A 13,568-nucleotide genomic window follows, 5' to 3' on the forward strand; every position below is an offset into this window, starting at 1 on the left:
GCAATTAAAAAGAATCACTGAATTTTGACTAAAACTAAGACTAAATCCTTATGTGGTCTTGGCTTTTTGATGCTGTGTGTTTATGTGGAATTCCCTTTGAGGTTTAATAAGAGGTCTGATTTTTATTTGAGGAATATGCCCTGCCTGAAATGTTCTAAGGTTTAATCAGTGTGTTATTACATAGGAAGCTCATATACATTTGTTTAGTTGCTAGATAAATAGTGTTGATGACAATTTCAGAGGATAATAGGTTGTTAAATTAATGTGGACGGCCTTGTTCCTTTGCCTTGTTGGATGTTTTCTGATGACTGAATTCTTTGGGGCACCCTTTTTAAGGACTATGCTGGTGGTTATCCCAGTTACTATGTAAGTTGTAGGTTCAGTAAGGACCTAGAGTAGCTTGGCTCTGGGGTGAGAGAGAGATGCCAGACAGGAAATCTATAGCCTAGGAAAGCTACAAATAAAAGAAATTACGCTCTGAAAGTTAAAAACATAAAATGTTCTTTCAAAAGTTAATACGTTTATATAGATACATTATCCCAAATGGTACATCATGAGTAATAAAATACTGCTATAATAGTTTTGAGACCTAAGATGCAGATTACAGTTCACCTCTGTGAAAACACAGCATTATTTCCTTCAGTTCCTTCATTATTTCCTTCCCTGCATCCTCTTGTTATTCAACAGACAAGAATATAGGTATGTCCAGGTTTGTTTCAGAGGCCCCTTTGTGCGTTGACCCCTGTTGTCTGCTTTGTTTTTCACACTACTCTCCCATCTCTATATATATTTTTCCCCATTCTCCAGTAATTCATTGTCTGTCTCTGATTCTACATGGCTGCCTTTGGCTGTGGGCTGAGACAAGCTAGTTGAGTGAGGCTATCCTTCTTTTCAAATGTCAGTACTTTTTAAATGGTACAGGTCATCTAAAATGATGTGTATGATATGGATAGATGTATGAGTTTGCTAATAACATTGCTGCTGATTAACAAATAGTCAGGTCACAAAAGTGTCCGTACTAAGGTTGTCTTCTCAGTGAAAATTCAGCTTTTTTTTTTAGTGGATGTGCACTGAGACAAGGTTTCGTAACATAATCGTGTAGGGTTGGTTGGTTTGTTTGTTTGTTTGTTTGTTTTTACCTTCTAGCACAGTCTTTGAATAGAGACATCAGTAGGGAGCTGGTACAGCCATTGCTGCTTGTGTTGTGACTTGAAATGTGGCTCTGTATCCACCTCCACATGGCACTGAATATCATGTCATCTTGGCCTTGGATGAGTCTATGTCTAGTCACATTGCACATATTGCATGTGTAGCCCATAGGGGAGCAGGTAAACGTCCTTGCTGCTGTGGCTTTGGAATCGTTGGTAATAGATTGCATTGCTGAAGTCAGTGATATAAAATCAAATTAACATCTGTAATTACCTGTGAAACCTCAGAATTTCACATTACAAAATGTGAAGGACAACCACCTTTCTGCACATCATTTTCAAGTGCGTCTGGTCCAGTGTGAGTATCTTGTCCTGGAGTGGGAAGCAAGTGCTATACCATACGTGGATGAAACTATTCAGTTTTTGACCTTTGAGTATCCCATAAATTTTCCATAAAATCCCTTGAGTCCTCTTAATACTCTCAAAATGCTATACAATGTTTTGTTGTAAAGTGAGGATCAGTTTATTCTTGGTAAGAAATGTGTAAGTTTTTACGTTCATGTTTTGTGATTTGCAAGTTATAAAGTATCATCTGCTTTGTTCTTTTGAAAAAAAATGTTTAACAGCAAGATGCTATTCTCAAAACTTTGATAGTTTGCATGGGAATTACTAGCTTCTTGCAGACTACTCCCGAGGGATTTTTCAGTTATCTTAGGCAAAACAAATGATTTAATTATTTTCATCAAACTTGAATCTTTAGCATATTCCTCCCTTTGAATGTGAAGCCTTATATAGCCTTGATTTTCTTCCTGAACAGGGTAAGATGGAAAAGAAAGAGAAATTATTTCAGCTAAGTGAATAATTCACACACAAGAATTTTTCCAGAGTACCTAACCTTCTCTGTTTGCATCATATTGATGATGTGCTTGCTGTTCTCTGATATTTATGTACCTTTCATATTATTATTAAAAACAAAACAAAACAAACGCTGTGAAACACTGTTCTGTGAGCCATTGTTGGCTTGATAGGGTTTGGCTGCTCTTGGTGTTTTTTGTTTGCATGAAAGCCTGAACACTTCCAAAACAAATGCTCCTGAGAGAATGTAAACTTCACTTTCCCTGAAGACCGTTCTGTGAAGCTCAGATGCTGGCTTCTTTTAAGTACTTTTGCTGTTAAAACTGAATTACACAAATGTTTGTGGATGGTACACAGAAAAGGTGTGCACAGAATACTTAAGGTAATGAAATGCAGGAAAAGGTCTGCAGCACAGACTTTGGCTCTTAAAGTGTGTCGAGCTCTTTCTGTACCTGGAGATTCTTATTGTGTAGGATCTTCATACACATCAGAGGTGAAACTTTTACTTAGTCAAGTGCTGGAAGAGTCACTGGTTTACAATCTGCATCTCTCAGATAGCTTTTTCAGTCTTGTACCTGCTAGCAAGATGTTCGTGTTCTTCAGACTGCTGCTACCTGCTGGAGCTGATAAGGACGGTGTGGGATACTGTACTGTATGTGATGGCTGTTCACTGCAGCTGGTTCCTTCTGCTGCTATCAAAAGGTGGCTAGTACCTTTTTGCTTCCCTCATTGATCTAAAAGCTCAGACTTCAAAGCATTAACTGAATTTCTTCTTCATGCATTGCGAAGTCAGGGGTTGCATTGAAGTGGGTGTGTTCTGTGCTGCTCATGAGAAATCTGGCATTTGTACCAGAGACAGCACGTTACTAAACTGTCTTCTTGAAAAGGATCCTTCAGGATATGATACTGTCATCGCCTGTTAGCAGTACAGCCACAGGTGGGGCTTAGTTGTCACTGGTGCAGTGAGTGCCTGAGCCAGCAGGGCAGAACAGCACAGGCAGCAGTTAAAGCAGTACAAGGCCCCAGATTAGCCGAGGCTTAAATGCTTTGCTCTGTTACGGCCTCACTGCGGCTCCCAGGGAAACAGCCCAGACCTCATGTGGTGCAGCCTGTGTTGATGGCCAAACCACCCAGCCTGAGGACTGTGGTGAAGCTGTGGCCGTACTAACTGCGTCCTCTGCCTCCTGCTGAAGGCCTCGGGCCTCCCATTCAGCAGCGTGTAGAAATATCTTACAATCAAAAAAGTGTGAGTAATCTCGCACAGCTTCATGGCATTTGTCTGCATAGATTTAACCTTGTGGTTCTGAAGGTGGCTTCAGAGGGCATCCAGTTGCCCAAGGGTTCGGTGCCTTGCAGCCTTTGAGGAATGGGTGAGGTGTGAATGGGCGGGACATGACTGGCTTGGGTCAGAGGCGAGGAACTGGTAGGAGAAGCCAGCTTTGTACCAGGACCATTTTACCATTCCCCTGAGGGTCAGGGGAAAGTAGGTAAGGAAGACCTGGACTTCTAGATGTGGAACTAGAGTGGGGAAGGGAAGAGCCAGGCGGCAAGGTACAGAAATCTGGCATGAAGCTGGATAAGGGCAGGAGGATTGAAGGTAGTGTCTTAGAGTGGAGGGATGCTGAAAGATGATGGGAGTGGGGCTTGGGAGTGAATGGAGGAAAGAAGGACACCATGTACTTGCAGAAGTACAGTATATGCTATCTGGTACTCACTTGCGCCTGCAATAGAGAGATCCTGTGTGGGTCTGCAGTTTTGAAAACATCTATTTATTTTGTCTGCCTCCATGATTAGGAGGCCAATTTAGGGCTTATCTACTTGGGGAAATCCCTGCAAAATAGGCTAGGGTATGAATTTACAGCCTACTTAAAGACCCATCAGAAAACGCAGTGTAAATTCACACTTCAGCTTACTTCACAGGAACTCCCCCGCAGAAACAAACCCTCAGAGTCACCTCTGTACCTCAGTCTGGTGCTAAAAGTGAGTGGAATCTTCTCAAAATGTGGGCCTCCAATTCCTTTTTTATAGCTGGGTTTTTCTGTCTCTTGGGTTTTTCTGCAGCCAGTGTAAATCACTGTAGCTTTGCTGAGGTTGGAGAGCTGGGCCACTTCACAGTGCTCAGGATCTGACCCTTTGCCTCAAGTAACCTTTTATTATCAATTGGCTGGAGGATATTTTCCTTTTTACTGGCTTCATTATTGAGTTGTTCATTCACTCCCACCACTGCTGATGTCTTTTTTTTTCTTTCTTTTTTTTTTTTTCTGTGAATTTTGTGTTGTGTTTTTCCTCCCATGTAATTTCCTAGTAGTGAACTAGTGACAGAGTGGGCTGCTGGTATTTCATCTTGTGGCTGGAGAGGTCAGGCTGCTTCTGATACAGACAAACACTCCATTACAGTAAACTCACAGAAAGTTTCCTTTTCAACCTGAAAGGAGAAGGAAACAAACTCCACCAATGGGCTTTCAAGAATTATTTCTGTGAGCTGAACTAACACTAAATGCCAGTTTGGTAATATTCTGCATAGAGAAGGAAAAAAAGAGAAGACATTGTATTTCTTCTTTCTCTCTTCCTTAGCAGATTTGACTTGAGTTTTGGGTTAGATTAGATTGTAATCCTGCAGTGAAAACACCAAATATTTGCACTGTGCATTATTGAAATTGGTCATTGCTGATGTCTAGATAAAAGAGCAAAAAGGTCTAAACCTTCAAAGTTACTTGTCTGCTTCTGGTATTTAGGAAAACTTGCTTCTCGTCAGGAAGAACTCAGTGATGAGGCAGATCCATAGTGCAGAGATAAAGAACCTCAGCTCTGAAGGATCGCATCAGAGCAAATACTCCCTGCTTCGCCTCTCCAAAGCTCTGAGCCAAACCTGTATGTAGTAAGGTACATGAAAAGCTGATGGGACGCTTTTATTCCCTCCTCTTTTGCTTATCGTTTTTCAGTGTTTACAAAAGCATACCTGGTTGCCCAATTTGACTGTAACAGCAGTCCATGGCATTGAAACCCTTCTGGCAGATTGCTGCTCTGTGATATGGTGCCCTCTGTGGAAATTCAGTCCTGCACGCAGCCACAGTGTGTCTGGAAATCCCTCTGTGTTGGGCCTTCTTTGTTCATTGGGGGAGTTCTGCACAAGCGATTTTTAGGTTATTTTTTCATTCGAGTGTATGTCCAGTGAAAATCTTTTTCACCAGTGAACTGGAGTCAGGATTTCTCTAGAGATGCCATGTTGAACTACTACTGTGCTATTACTGTATTGAGTTTTATATTTGTTTGGTTTTTTTCTCCATATTTCTTGGAGTTCAAGTATTGCAAATATATTTCAAAAAATGAAATTTCATACACTGTAAAATTCTAATACCCACAATAACCACCAAGTCCTGTGGATTCATACTATCTATTATTCATTCTTCTCTTGAATGACATGTTTCTATTCATTGGAGTAATGTAATTTCTATAGAGAACATTATCAAACTAACACACATGTAATCACCACTATCCTAGTACTAATGCATGTCACATGTTTAATGAATGCTATTTGGCCTTTGACTGTTCTTTGTGGGGTCTGTTAAGCATCCATCTCATTCTTTATATGTCAGTAGTCCAGATAATTCAAAAGGTTAAGTGTAATTAGCAGGCATTGGTAGCAGTAGTACTGTTCTTTTGAGTTACATATGGATAGCTGTTTGCATGCTTGGTGCCAGCTGCTCGAAAGGTGAGGTTTATTATCTGGTTAAAAAGAACTAAAATGTAACTGTCCATCTCTACAAGATAATGAAACATTCCTTACTGCAGTCTACAGCAAGTGTAAAAAACACTGTCCCTGTCTACTATATGGCAATTTGATTTAAATATATTAGACTGCTCCAGGGTATACAGAGGAGTCTAATCTGGTATCTGTGGTGCAGTTGCATGTACCCAATATTGCAGTGTTCTCTGTGTATGGAATAATTTGACATGTAAAATGTGCTCCCTGCTTCTCAGGGGAGAGACAAATGTAACAGCGTATTGTCTTACTGTTAGCTGCTTGGACTTAGCTGAATTCCCTGTTATTACAAAGACATGAATAAAATTAATCTAAGCGTAGAACGAATAGGAGCTCTAAGATAATAAATATTTATGTCCCAAACTTGACTTGGTATCATAAATCAATAAATTTTGAAGAGATTTAATTCTTCTTTGTGCCTAATTACTTGACCTGTGGCACCAGTTTGCTTCGATTTGTTTTTGTGGTAACTTGTGTAATCTTATGCTTCCTCTTTCTACAGAAAATTTAGTATTGTTTGCTGATTTCCTCTTTAAATGCACTCAAAATTCCCTGTTTGCTAAATTAAGAAACCAGTAACGTGGAATGAAAAAGACACACCACATTTCATTGCCTAAGCTGTGATTTGTGGACATGTGTTGTCAATTATTAAAATCTGTGATTATGCCAAATAAGTAATGTTTTATTTTCCCTACCATTCTGGTACTACATTTACATAGTTCTGCATATTAAAAAGCTTGGTTAAAAAGTAATTACAAATTTGGTTAATTTAAATGTGGGATCATATTATCAATCGAAAAATTTTACTGGAAAGAAGGCTTTGTAGTTGAAGCTGGTCTGTTCCATGAATGAATATTGCAAGGTCCAATGTGGACCAAGCGAAAAGAAAGTCAGTTGATGTGTGCACACATTTGTGCTAGGTGTAAGTTACAAACATTGCATGCACCCGGCATTCTTCTCCCATCTTTCACATACTGACTTTTACTATTTATGTAATACTTGTAGGGAAGAGACTGTCCTCTTGCTGCTCTTGCTCTGTGGTTCATTTATCTGTAGACAGCCTGGCTAATTTATAAGTCCCGGAATCAGGATCCTACAAGGAGTTGTACGGGATAAACCACTGTAAGTAGTGCTCTCAAAGTATTCACTTTATCTTACATAATAAGCGTATTTCAGTTGGTGGCATACACTTGAATGTGGCTGATCTTCTTGTGAAAGCTGTTTGGTGAGGGATATTCTCCTAAGCATGGGGAGCAGCCAGTGCCTGGCGCTGATCTGACTCAAATGGAAACACTTTTTCTTTCCAACTGTAGCTGAGGGAGGCATTTACTGTTCTGCTTCAGCCACAGAGTAGGTATGAGTCCAGCCAGATTGGTATCTCACTGCCATTGCAGTGTCCATGCCAACTGTATGTTTAAAGACATCCTGGTCGCTCTGGTCAAAATTCCCATTTAAAAAGAGTAGTTAGAATTGTTTCAGAGGGAGAACAATCCACAAGTCAGTGATCAACAAAGTGTTAAATGAAGAGTGATGTGTGTCTCTTGCAGTCTTCAGACCTACAATAAGCCTTTTCAGAGGCTGACTGTGCCATATTTCATCTAGCTACCTGCTTTGTGTGTTCGGAATGAAAATGCACAAAATCCCATTCCCTCCAAGGAGATAAAGGGCCATGTCACACCACACAGCTGGGTGTTTCAGAGCCAGTCAAACTTGATCCAGTCCCTGGGCCTGTTTCACTGTGGCTTGAACTGCCCCTCTCATGGGCACGGCAGAAACCCTCAGTGCAAAATGGGCAAGACCACTGGAGCACAAGGTCACTGTGTGCAAATCTTGTACCTCTGCAGGACATTGTGGCTCTCTTGCATCATTTCAGCTTCCTGACAGTGCTGCTATTGCTGAGAGAACATCAGCAGCCTCTCTTTTGTGCTGTGCCCCTTCCAAGAATTCTGAAGCCAGCAGAAGGGAGTCTGGCTGCTTTGACACTGGCGGAGCTGTGTTCTTCCCTGCCACTTCCCCATCTGTGCAGCTTGGGTCCAATCAGACTCTTTACAGAAGGGTAAAAGCACTGCAGAAGCCAAGCCAAGGAAATAAATCAAAGCCACATTGAAAGGACAGGGTTACAGGTGTTATTCTAGACAGAAAATTTCACAAAGCATACCAAGACAACACAGAAGAAATCGCTTGGTTTCCAAGCCATTGGTCCAATGATTCCTTTTCTTCCTCTCTGTTTGAAAATGTACATAGGATGTGACCTGGCAGTTGCCTTTGCATTGGGCATAGATGAGATACACGTTTACACACAGGGAAGCTGTGGCACGTTTGAGTATCATGTAGAACAGCTTTTGGCTTTTTGTGTTATTGTCATTAATATCAGTGTTGTTTCATTACTGCTTTTATCTTAGTTTTATACAGTTATTGTGTCAAGAAGCCACAGTTTGAATTCTTTTTTCATTTGTCTTCACCATTAGACACATTCAAAAGAAGACGACCATCCTGATAGGATATATCTCATCCTACTTGAGCTGTCAGAAGGCTAGCGATCCAGTCCAAGCGAAGTGTATGGGCTCTCTTTCCCTCATCAGTAAACAAGGATTCATCAGGTACGTAAGGCAGTGAATCATCTAGTGATACCGTCCTTCTGCACTGGTGAAGAAGGGAGTATGGATGACCAGCCTAGGCTAGGCATTAACTTTAGGCTAAGATGGACATGCTTTTCTTGCTCAGAGCCAGGGAAGTGTGAGTTTAGTTTCCGATTAGCAAAGTTTAGATGAAAATGAGCATAAAGAGAGCCTGGAGTGTCCGAAGTCTGTAAAGGCAGCAATTGTCCACAGACAGATTGATGTCCTGCAGATGTTTAAGTAAAGTGTATATGCCCAAAGCTCCTCTTCCATGTCTTCTCTGAGCATCACTTGCATGATGAGGCATGGACAGAGGTTCTCTTTCACCAAGACTGCAAATGCAGCTGTAAGTTCTGGCAGGATGTACTTAGCTAGTGTGGAAATACTTCAGTCTAGTACCATCAGGGGGACTGAGTTTCTGTCAGAAGCCTCACTCCTGGATTCCTTATGCCAGCAGCTTATCTAGGTCAGTTAGAGGCTGGAATTTCTCCTTCCTGAAGCACTTTTCCTTTTGGAAATAAAAGCATACTGGTATGAAGATGCTCTGAAATGAAAGTTTGTTCCCCTTCCTGTGGGACATACCTGCACCTTTTAGATCACTGTCGCTTTGTTCATACAAGGTAAAGCAGGGGCTGCATCAGAGCTAAAGAGACCATTTATGCTGCTAGATAGCATGGTGCAAACAGGCATTTGTTGTAAATAAGCACTGGAACATAATTACAAATGTATCTTTACAGTTTATGAAAGATATCTTTTCTCTGGATAAAAGAGAGCTACTGTGAGTCCTCTTCCACCACGATCAAGTTATTCACAGTGTATAATGTGAAAGACAAGTCTGGAAGTTTTAGATATCATCTTTTGAAGAGAATGAAACTAGATTCAGTACAGCTGTCTATAGTAAGGTAATGTCTAACAACAACTGCAACACAGGTATTATTTCAAGAGTCTCTGTTCCTCATCTTTTTATACATGTATAAATATTGTCTTAGATTATCTGATTTATCTAACTTGTGCTTTAGTTCATTATCTGTAGTGTTGTAATGCAGATCTAAGACTAATTCTGGAGATGATCTGAATTATTTCATAGTTATGAAAAATCCTTGGGAGGTATCTGACTGTTTACAGAGGAGTGTCTTGCTGTACCAAACTCCAGATTTCTCAGCACAGCCAAATCTCCTTTTAGTATATTATAGGTTAATTAGCTCTTCATCTTGAGTCAGAATCTGTTTCTCTGAGGTTGAAGTTAAAAAAAAAAAAAAAAGACAAAATGGGAAATGTAAAGAAGCAACTGTGATCTTTGACACATGGATTTGGTACCATCTGTTAACATGACTTCTAATGTCAGTATCAAATTTGTTTGTTAGTTGGATTTTCATGCTGTGGATAACATCTCCCTTCGTTGTGAAGCTGTCAGATGTAGCTCCCTTGAGAAAGCCTCCCTGCCAGTCGAATATCTGCAGCAAAATCCTCTCCTGCTCAGAACTGCCATGCTTCCAGAAAGCAGTGACACTGTTTACTCCAGCTGAGAATCTATCCCAGGAAATCCTTCAAGGGCAGGCTCTGATTGGGCAGCAAACCAAATGTCACCCCAGAGGAGCAATTGCCATGAAAACACTTACTGGTGTTTCCCCAGATGTGTTGGAGGCCTGTTGTTTTTCCCAAGCCACAGAATAGAACATTGCTATTCTGTTCTGCAGAGTATTACTTTGCCATTAATTTCATCTGTTTTCCCCTCTATCAGAAGTGTTGATGTTTTTGAATTTTCATCTTCTTTTTCACTGCTTGTGTCTTCCGAAAGCAAAGTGTTGGAAGGGACTTCACAAGCTTATCTATCCAGAGCTGGCCAACCTGTGCCTTGGAGATGTGTGCAGCTGTTGAGCCTTATTCCAAGGGTGTCTCTCACGTTGGGTTGGGACAGTATCATGTACAAAGGTGTTTGTCCTTACCAGAGCTGCTAGGTTGTCTGGTCTCCTAGCTGTGGGTGGCAGTGAGCTAGCAAGGATTGCTACACCAGCAGCTCTGAGATGCTCAAACCATCTTGCTGAGGAGAAACGGGGTCTGGTCAGTCTCTCCAGCCTATCAATTCCTCCTGGATTTCCTGTACTCTTCAGCTCACTGACGTACATGGTACATAACTCATTGATCTCAGCAGTGTAAAGACTCTGTGGTTTGTTAAACTGGCCACTCCAGCACAGTCTGTTTCTATGGATCTGCTCTTAACAACCTCCACTCTGAACCCTCTGCAGTTAACCACTCCTGATGCTTCACTATCATTTTTTTTGAAGACTTTTTCTTGTGTATGTGCTTTCACACATCAGGTATCAGTTCTTTTCTTGTTGCTCCCATTGGTGTGTGGACACTTGTCACCATATACCAGAACACTATCCTCTGTCTCAGCTGCAGAGGCTGATGGCATCAGGCTGTATATATTCTTACTGTATAGCATTTTCTAGTCCCATTTCCTTTCTTGGTCACACAAGGACAGGAGAAGGAGTTTGGAGGAATTAAATGAGATCAAAATTTCTCTTTTGAAAACTGTACAGAGAGTAACCACCACTCTCCTAGAAGAGGAGCAGAAAATAGCAGCTTGCGTCACTTTGTATGATGATGACTGCAATAAGAATGGGAAATAGTATACTTCCCTCATGTCTTTTGCAGCCTCTGGAGTTGATGAATGATAATTTTGGTTCCTTCTCAGACTGAGGAGTGGGTGACTAATGTCGTTGTGACTGGTGCCATCTAATTGGCTCAAAAGAATCTTCTGGTTGTTCTCATGATTGGCATCACTTCCCATCATGTGCAAGCCATCGGAGAGCAAAGACCATCTTTTGAACTGTCATGGTATGAACAAGATGTAAAAGTATTGAGTTCCTGAAGCAATTCAATGTATATGAAGTATGTCTGAATCAGTACTCTGATCTTCCTGTGCAGCAACTCATGATGACTGATCTATTTCTACAGTTGCTAATTTTATTATGTTAAAAAACACTTGGTGTTAAAGTGACTTTTATGCAAAGTTTATATGAAGTTGTGATTTAAGAAGGACTCACCAGGAAGGTATAACTGAAATATTTTGCTTTGAGTCAGTTTGATCCATTTCAAAACAGTTTGTTGAGCTAGATTGCAGCTTATTGCTTAATATTAAGCCTAAGCCATCTGCCTGAACTGCTGTGGTATTTCTGGGACAGGTGACATTGTATCCTGATTATTTCTTACAGCCATCCCCAGCTCTCCATTGCCTAACCGAGGGTGCATTGCAATTGCTGTTCTTACCTACTGTAGTGGTGGATCATGGGAAAAAGCTTGCTCAGAGAGCCTCATTCTGGACGGGTAAGACAATCTGTTTGTCAAATTGGGTCAAAAAAATATTTTGCTTTGGGTCAACTCATTGAAATTAAATATTTCAATTCAGAAATACCAAAACATTTAATTTTTCATCAAAACTGTGGAAATAAAATATTTGGCACTTGCTAATGTCAGATTTTGAAGGTAAGGGTGTGAATTTTTCAAGTGATATTGACAGGAGATTCCTCTGTACCACATAACAGCAGATGTTCTTAACACAGGCCTGATGGGGAGAGGTGGCACTCAGGTGATGAAGAAATACTCCACACCATTCACCAGCCTAGCGAGAAGAAGGCTTTGTGCTCATTTTGAAAGAGGCCAGTGCAAAAGTTAGCTAGGTAAGTGAAAATTACACTACACGTAGAAGAAAAACATTTGAAAGTCAGCAGAGAGAACACTACAGTAGGATCCTTGGAAGGTTAAGAGGACAATGTGAATACAAACAGGGAAAAAATGGAAAGGATCTGAGGTTGTAGCATAGAACCAAGTTAAATACTTAATTGGTGTATTAGAAATTTGCTGGGGTAAGTCATAGGGCTGGGGTATTAGCACAACTCATTCTGGAAGGATGGGCTTGGAGAAATTAAGTGTTGGTAGTATAGTTGAAGGTTATCCGTGCTTGTTCTGATTTTGTGGAATAAATGAGGGACAGACTTGTCTAAGTTAAGTTAACTTGTTTAAGTTAGAAAGAGAGGAAGAGCACAGCCTCTGTGATGGGAGGGTGTAGTGTAAGCCACTCCACTGGAAGGAGCGAAAAGTTTTTGAGCAGTTCTTGGAAGTACTTTGTAGCAAAGCCTAGGTGGCAATGGGCACTTTACCTGGATACTGCTTGGAAAGGCAGCATGGCAAAAACCTCAGTGCATCACCGTCTCGGAATATGTTGGGGGCAATTCTGTTTCATAGGGTAGAAATTCTTAGAAAGGTATTTTAGTCTTAAGTCTTAGTAAGAAGGATGGCTTGCCTGTGCATCTAAAGAAGGGAATAATAACGAAACTGAAAATCTACTTGAGAGGTTTGGATTCCTGGACAGATAGTGGAACAGACTGTCAGACAGTCTGTACAGAATTAGATTGTAAAGTGATAACAAAATATAATTGTCAAAAGTAATTAATGTTAAACTAATGTAATTTCCCAGTTCATAGGGCAGCTAGCCAAGGATAAAAAGAATGAGCAGTAGATATCATATAGGTATTTTTTTGATCTCGACTTTTGATCTTCATTATATTCTCTGACTAGATTACCAATCGAAATCTGAGTAGTAAGACTGGGTAATTTTACCCAGTCAAAGTTGCCTGGTTGGAAAAATATCCTAACAAGAGGATTGGGTAAAAAGACAAGGCTCAAGCATTAGGAAAAATATTCTAGTTGTACAAGTAGTAAAACCACAGCACAGATTACTTAGGGTTAAAGTGGAATCTTTTTGACTGAATTTTTAGAAGAACAAGCATGACTAGTATTTTTCAGAGATGGTCTAAGTTACTTATTCTGCCTTAGAGCAAGGGAAAAAATTTAATAATTGCCCCAAATCTCCTCTGGGGCTGGATTTTTAAGCATCTCTTAAGTAAGCACTTTGGGGGGATTTTTAAGACCCCTGCTTCTCAGGTGGAGTCAGGGCAAGCATAAGCCCTGAACTATGGAAATTTGCCTCAGGGCGGGTGTTACATGTAAGCGCAGGTTTGGGGTTGTACCCAAGGAAAAGAAATATTCTTTATCTAGTCTGCAGAACTTTAGACAGGGATGCCCAGCTCCCCGCATTGAAATACTGCACATCAGACCAGCATAAGCATTTCTAGAGGCTGTGGCACACGATCTGCAAGTGTTTTTATACAAACTAATTTT

General features: G+C 40.6%; 1 protein-coding gene across 24 annotated transcripts in view; it reads left to right on the top strand.

Moving 5' to 3' along the window:
• Positions 1-13,568, top strand: part of RTKN2 (rhotekin 2) — a 200,009-nt gene that overhangs the window by 22,538 nt on the left and 163,903 nt on the right. For 19 of the 24 annotated variants that reach the window (XM_067001134.1, XM_067001126.1, XM_067001120.1 and 16 more), the window contains 5 exons: positions 6,772-6,888; positions 8,235-8,366; positions 9,122-9,286; positions 11,603-11,714; positions 11,951-12,067. The gene's annotated coding sequence lies outside the window, so the exon portion shown is untranslated. Of the gene's footprint in view, positions 1-4,738; positions 4,887-6,771; positions 6,889-8,234; positions 8,367-9,121; positions 9,287-11,042; positions 11,226-11,602; positions 11,715-11,950; positions 12,068-13,568 lie in introns of all 24 variants that reach the window. The other 5 variants (XM_067001118.1, XM_067001124.1, XM_067001122.1 and 2 more) reach the window with 5 other exon arrangements.

This window comes from Anser cygnoides, chromosome 7, assembly GCF_040182565.1.
Source record: "Anser cygnoides isolate HZ-2024a breed goose chromosome 7, Taihu_goose_T2T_genome, whole genome shotgun sequence".
Classification (NCBI taxonomy): Eukaryota; Metazoa; Chordata; class Aves; order Anseriformes; family Anatidae; genus Anser; species Anser cygnoides.